Source organism: Mustela nigripes, chromosome 16 (genome assembly GCF_022355385.1).
Source record: "Mustela nigripes isolate SB6536 chromosome 16, MUSNIG.SB6536, whole genome shotgun sequence".
NCBI lineage: Eukaryota > Metazoa > Chordata > Mammalia > Carnivora > Mustelidae > Mustela > Mustela nigripes.
Window position 1 is genome coordinate 24,037,861 of NC_081572.1, and position 5,745 is coordinate 24,043,605.

The 5,745-nt window shown below is 48.6% G+C and overlaps 1 long non-coding RNA gene across 1 annotated transcript in view; it reads right to left on the reverse strand.

The window, feature by feature from the left end:
• LOC132004431 (uncharacterized) overlaps positions 1-4,388 on the reverse strand; it is a 10,173-nt gene extending 5,785 nt beyond the window's left edge. Inside the window, exon 1 of the long non-coding RNA XR_009400511.1 lies at positions 4,220-4,388. This is a non-coding gene — a long non-coding RNA (uncharacterized LOC132004431). The remainder of the gene's footprint in view (positions 1-4,219) is intronic.
• Between the last annotated feature and the right edge of the window lie 1,357 nt (positions 4,389-5,745).

Below are 5,745 nucleotides of genomic sequence, written 5' to 3' on the forward strand. Positions count from 1 at the left end.
GGGTATGGGATCTCTTTTGGACGGTAAAGAAAATGTTCTAAAATCTATTGTGGAAATGTTTGCACAACTCAATACACTACAAACTACTGAATTACACACTTTAAGTGGGTGAATTCTATCTCAAGTATCTCAAGTTCTACCTCAAGTATTTTTAAAAGGTTAGAGAAAGGGCATCTGGGTGGCTCAGTCGGTTAAGCATCTGCCTTCGGCTCAGGTCATGATAATCCCAGGGTCCTGGGATCAAGTCCCACATCAGGCTCCTTGCTCAGTGGGCAGCCTGCCGCCCTGCCTCCCACTGCTGCTCCTCCTACCTGGGATCTCTCTCTCTCTCTCTCTGTCAAATATACAAATAAAATCTTAAGAAAAAGAAAAAGGGTTAGAAAAATAACTTGCTCAAGTCATCCATCCACTGACTCAAGGTAGAATGTCTTACAGACAAGGTAGAATGTCTTCATGTGGGCTGGGCCCACATTACCGGATTTGGTTAGAGTGTACTTATTCCAGGAGAGCCCGCTGCCACAGCAGCCTGGGGTTTTCCCCCTCTCTTGGGCTGGAAGCAAGCAGCAGCTTTGGTCATGACGGAATCAAGACGAACAGGGTCAGGGCAATCATCAGTAGTCCACCATTTGGCCAGCAGCTTTAGTGCTCTCTGGGAATATCTATTCTGTGGAGATGAATGTACCCAATAAAGTTGGGGGAGAGAGTCACCAGCCACAAATTTCAGATAATCACATTAAGGGAGCCAGCCTGCTCTGCCTAATGTTATTACTTTCTCCCTGTGGAAAGAAGGAATATGACACTCCAGGGACTAAGTCTATTGTTTACTCAGTCAATCAACATTTATTAAGCACCCACAGTGTGCAGAACGAGCACAGGGCCAGGATTTAAAAAAATAGAAAATTTTTTCCCTTGAGGTAGGTGCAAGATTAATGAAAACAGTCCCTCTGTCCTCAGGGAATGCTTAAACTGCTGGGAGGGAGAGGCTCAGGGTTCAGGGGTCTCCTAACCTGATGGGGAAAAGAGACAGTCACCCACGAAAGCGATTTAAGGATACAAAGATAAGGGAAGTCTTCTCACAGACTGAGGACAGAAGGGCCGTGAGACCTGAGTGTTAACAAAGGTGCGACCAAGACCCAAGTCAATGATGTCTGATAAGAGAGCTTTTGGGGACACCTGGGTGGCTCAGTTGGTTAAGCTTAAGCATCTGCCTTTGGCTCAGGTCATGATGCCAGGGTCCGTGGACCGAGTTCTGCATGGGGATCCTTGCTCAGTGGGGAGACTGCTTCTCCCTCTCCTGTTCCCTCCTGCTTGTGTTCTCTCTCTGTCAAATAAATAACTTTTTTTTTTTTTTTTTAAGAGTGCTTTTGGGAACACTTGGGTGGCTCACTGGTTAAGTGTTTGCCTTCAGCTCAGGTCATGATCTCAGGGTCCTGGGATCCAGCTCAGCGGGGAGTTTGTTTCTCCCTCTGCCTGCTGCTCCCCCTGCTTGTGCTCTCTCGCTCCCTCTCGCTCTTGCTCTCCCTCTGGTAAATAAATAAATACAATCTTTTTTTTTTTTAATTATTTTATTTATTTGACAGAAAGCACAAGCAGAAGGAGCTGCAGGCAGAGGGAGAGGGAGAAGCAGGCTTACCTCTGAGCAGGGAGCCTGATGTGGGGCTCGATCCCAGGACCCTGGGATCATGACCTGAGCCAAGGGCAGATGCTTAACCTACTGCGCCACCAAGGTGCCCTAAGTAAAATCTTTTAAAAAGAAAAAGTCACAGGATGGAATATTACTCAGCAACAAAAAGGAACAAACTTGGATCCATGCAAAAACTTGACTGAAGTCTCCAGAGAATTATGCTAAATTTGCAATACATTTTACATTACATGCTTTTTATTTCCTTTACTTAACACTCTTGACTTCAACATTAGAGAGACAGAGACTAGACCAGTGATTGCTGGGGCTCGGCTGCAGCTAGGTTCGGAAGGAAAGGGAATGGGGGGGATGGTCTGAAGGGCTAGGCCAGGGGTCCTTGTGGTGACAGAGCTGCACCGTGACCCTGCTGGTGGATAAGAAACCTCCATGCGATACAGCTGCGCACACATGAATGAGAACCAGTAAACTGGGACATCTCAGTTGACTGTCGGGTGGTACCCGTGTCAATATCCCAGTTGTGAGATTAGACCAAAGTTTTCCAAAATGTTGGGGGAAACTGCATAAGGGGTACATAGGATCTCTATGTACTGTTTTCTGTAACTGGCCTGCGAATCTACAATTACCTCAAAATTAAAAGTGTTATTTTAAGGGGGGGGGGGGCACCTGGGTGGCTCAGTTGTTAAGGGTCTGCCTTCAGCTCAAGTCATGATCCCAGAGTCCTGGGATTGAGCCCTCTCTCACCATTTCTCTCCCTGTCAAATAAATAAATAAATAATATATATATATATATATTTTTTTTTTTTAATTTTAAAAATTTAACAAAAGAACAGGAGCATCGAGAGAGCAGGTTGGGATGAAGGAACTGCTGTCGTCCATGTGATGAGAGCACAGTGTCCCCTGCGGGGCACAGGAAGAGAGGAGGCTGGAAAGAAGGTTCAAACCTTTTTATTTTATTTATTTTTTTTTTTAAGATTTTATTTTTTTATTTGACAGAGAGAGATTACAAGTAGGCAGAGAGGCAGGCAGAGAGAGAGAGAGGAGGAAGCAGGCTCCCTGTGGAGCAGAGAGCCCGATGCGGGACTCAATCCCAGGACCCTGAGATCATGACCTGAGCCGAAGGCAGCGGCTTAACCCACTGAGCCACCCAGGCGCCCCAGGTTCAAACCTTTTTAAAAGACCTTTTTAAAAACCAAGAACATTTGAAATGGGGCGCCTGAGAGGGCTCAGTTGGTTAAGTCTCTGCCTTCTGCTCCAGTCATGATCTCAGGGTCCTGGGATCGAGCCCTGCATGGAGTCCATCAGACTCCCTGCCCATCAGGGAGTCTGCGTCTCCCTCCACCTCCCCCCAAGCCATGCTCTCTCTCTCAAATAAACAAATAAAATACTTTTTTAAAAAGAATGTTTGAAATGCATGAAGTGCGGAGAGAGTCTAGTATAGTTCTAGCAAGCAAACACAATCACTACTAATATATCCAGCTGTTTTTTTTTTTTCCTATAAGCTTAAAAACAAACAAACAAACAATTTTTTAGATCCGAGTGCACAGGTAAGGTGCCTGCCTTGATTCCCAACCTAAGCATCCTTCTCTAAATCCCCCAGCTGCGGGGAATGTGTTCCTCCAGACCTCTGCGAGGATCCCCCAGCAAGCCTGCGGGAGCGTGGCCCTCTGGACCTGGGGCCCTTTCCTGCACCTCCTCCCACGGAAGCTGCCGCCCTGCTTTGGGCTGGATAAACACCAGGCACTTTTCCCTTTCCCTAGGTCAATATTTCACATCCGTCTTCATTCATCTTCAACATCTGCTTGGTGGGAAGGGGAGGTCGTGTTCTGCCCTCCCACCTCTGACGGCCTCCGCTCTGTGCCCTACCCCCAGCTGCCCCTGGAACTCATCATTATCATATTATTTAAATCCAACACATATTGAGTATTTGTGCTATTGTTATCTTTTTTTTTTTTTAAGATTTTTATCTGTTAGAGAAACAAAGAGAGCCCAAGGAAGGGGAGGGGCAAAGGGAGAGGGAGAGGGAGAAGCAGACACCCCGCAGAGCAGGGAGTCCTACAGGAGGCTTGATCCCAGGACCCCGGGATCATGACCTTAGCCAAAGGCAGACATTTAACCGACTGAGCCACCCAGGTGCTGCATTATTCCCTTTTTATAGAGGATGAGGAAGGTGGCAGAGCCGGGCAGGCGGGGCCAGAGGGGGGGGGCGGTTAGGGGGGTAACGCCCCTGTTTGGGGAAACCGCCACCCCCCCCCCCCGTGGGGGATGGGAGGGGTGGGTGTGGCGCCGAGCCTGCCTGACTTCCTCTCACCCCACTGTTCTCCCCTCTGCAATTAAGTTCATAGTCCAGGAAAGTCCCAGCAAGTGGCAATGACCGTGAAACTTTCCTGGAAGATAAGAACTGCTTGGCCAGAGCCTCCCTCACCGCTTACCGGCCCCCTTCAGTAACCCTTTCTTGCCAGGCTTTCCAGCCTACCGTCAAGTCAGGACAAATCCTTCTGAAACAGCCCAGATCCCCATCATCCCCATCATGGGGACTCAGCCCCACTGCCCCCACCCCCGCAACACAACCCCACTGACCTGCAGCTCAGCCCCCACTCAGCCCAGGAGAAGCAACCATCATGTTCAGCAGGATGAGGGAGATTGAGGCAGGGTGTTGGAGTACTTTTAAAACAGAAATGTACCCGTGTCCAGGAAATTGCTCTAAGCGGGCACCTTGGCAATACAGGCGCTCTGTCTCCTGCTCATAAACCCGGGCAAAGCCAAACAGATCATCTGTTTATCAACTGCCAGTGGATTCAGGAAGCCAAACAGCCTCACCCATCCCCAGGGCAAGTCCTCCAGTTCCCAGCCTCCAGAAATGACCACTCCCCTCACCCACCCCCACCCCGCCCTTGGGAAGAAACCAAGGAGTTTTTCCAATATGCTCAGGGCTTCACACCCTTTGTTGTGGGTAAATTCTTCCTGGAGCCAACTTCAGTCTCTGTTCCTAGAGCCCGGAACAATAGGATTGTTTCTGTTTTGATGCTTTTGCTTTGGATCCGAGTGAGCTAGTTGGCATTGAATGCTTGCGGTGGTGGTAAACCTGTGGGGTTAAGCACTTTGTATTTGGTGATTTTAATCCCCACAACAAGCCATTGATCTCAAAGGAATGAATGAACAAATTAGTGGTTAAAGATGTCATTGATATACCCATTTTATTTTATTTATTTTTTTTAAGATTTTATTTATTTATCAGAGAGAGAGGGAAAGAGAGCGAGCACAGGCAGACAGAATGGCAGGCAGAGGCAGAGGGAGAAGCAGGCTCCCTGCTGAGCAAGGAGCCTGATGTGGGACTCAATCCCAGAACGCTGGGATCATGACCTGAGCCAAAGGCAGCTGCTTAACCAACTGAGCCGCCCAGGTGTCCCGATATACCCATTTTAGAGATGGGACATCAAGACAGAGAGGTTGAGTAAATTGTCCAAGGTCATACAGTAACCGAGTTGGGATTTGAGCTCAGACAGTCCGACTTCAAAGCCCATGAGCTTCATAATTAATGCTCTATGTCTCACTAGTTTTCACCCCCATCAACCTGCCATTATTCTCCTTTGAGCCAGGAAACCTACAACTGGTGCCAAAGAAGCTGAATAGAGTTATTAGGGACCAGACTCCAGGCTGGCTTCCTTCCCATCACTTAAGGCCACCTCTGACTAGGGCCACACCAGCTGCTGCCTCTGGACAACCGTGTCTTGCTCCCACCCTTCTCGACAAAGTGGTTTCCTAACCCTGACTGGAGGACTGTGCTGGATGTTCAGGAAAGCTCCAGCCGACTGGCGGCCCCGGTCTCAGGAGGAACACGGAACCCCTATTTGAGGCGAGGTCTTGCAAGGGTACTATGACCATAGACAAAGGGGCCCCTATTTCAAAACAGCTGGGTTTGCTAATTAAAAACTGATGAAGTTCTAGAACCTAGGTGAGGTTTGGTGGGCTGAGGTCCGGAGCCGATGACCAAGAAAGAATTCTTGAGACATCTTTGGTGCAAAATGGTGGTTTATTAAAGCACGGGGACAGGACCCGTGGGCAGTCAGAGCTGCTGCTGCCCCGGGTTGTGAGGGTAGGCATGT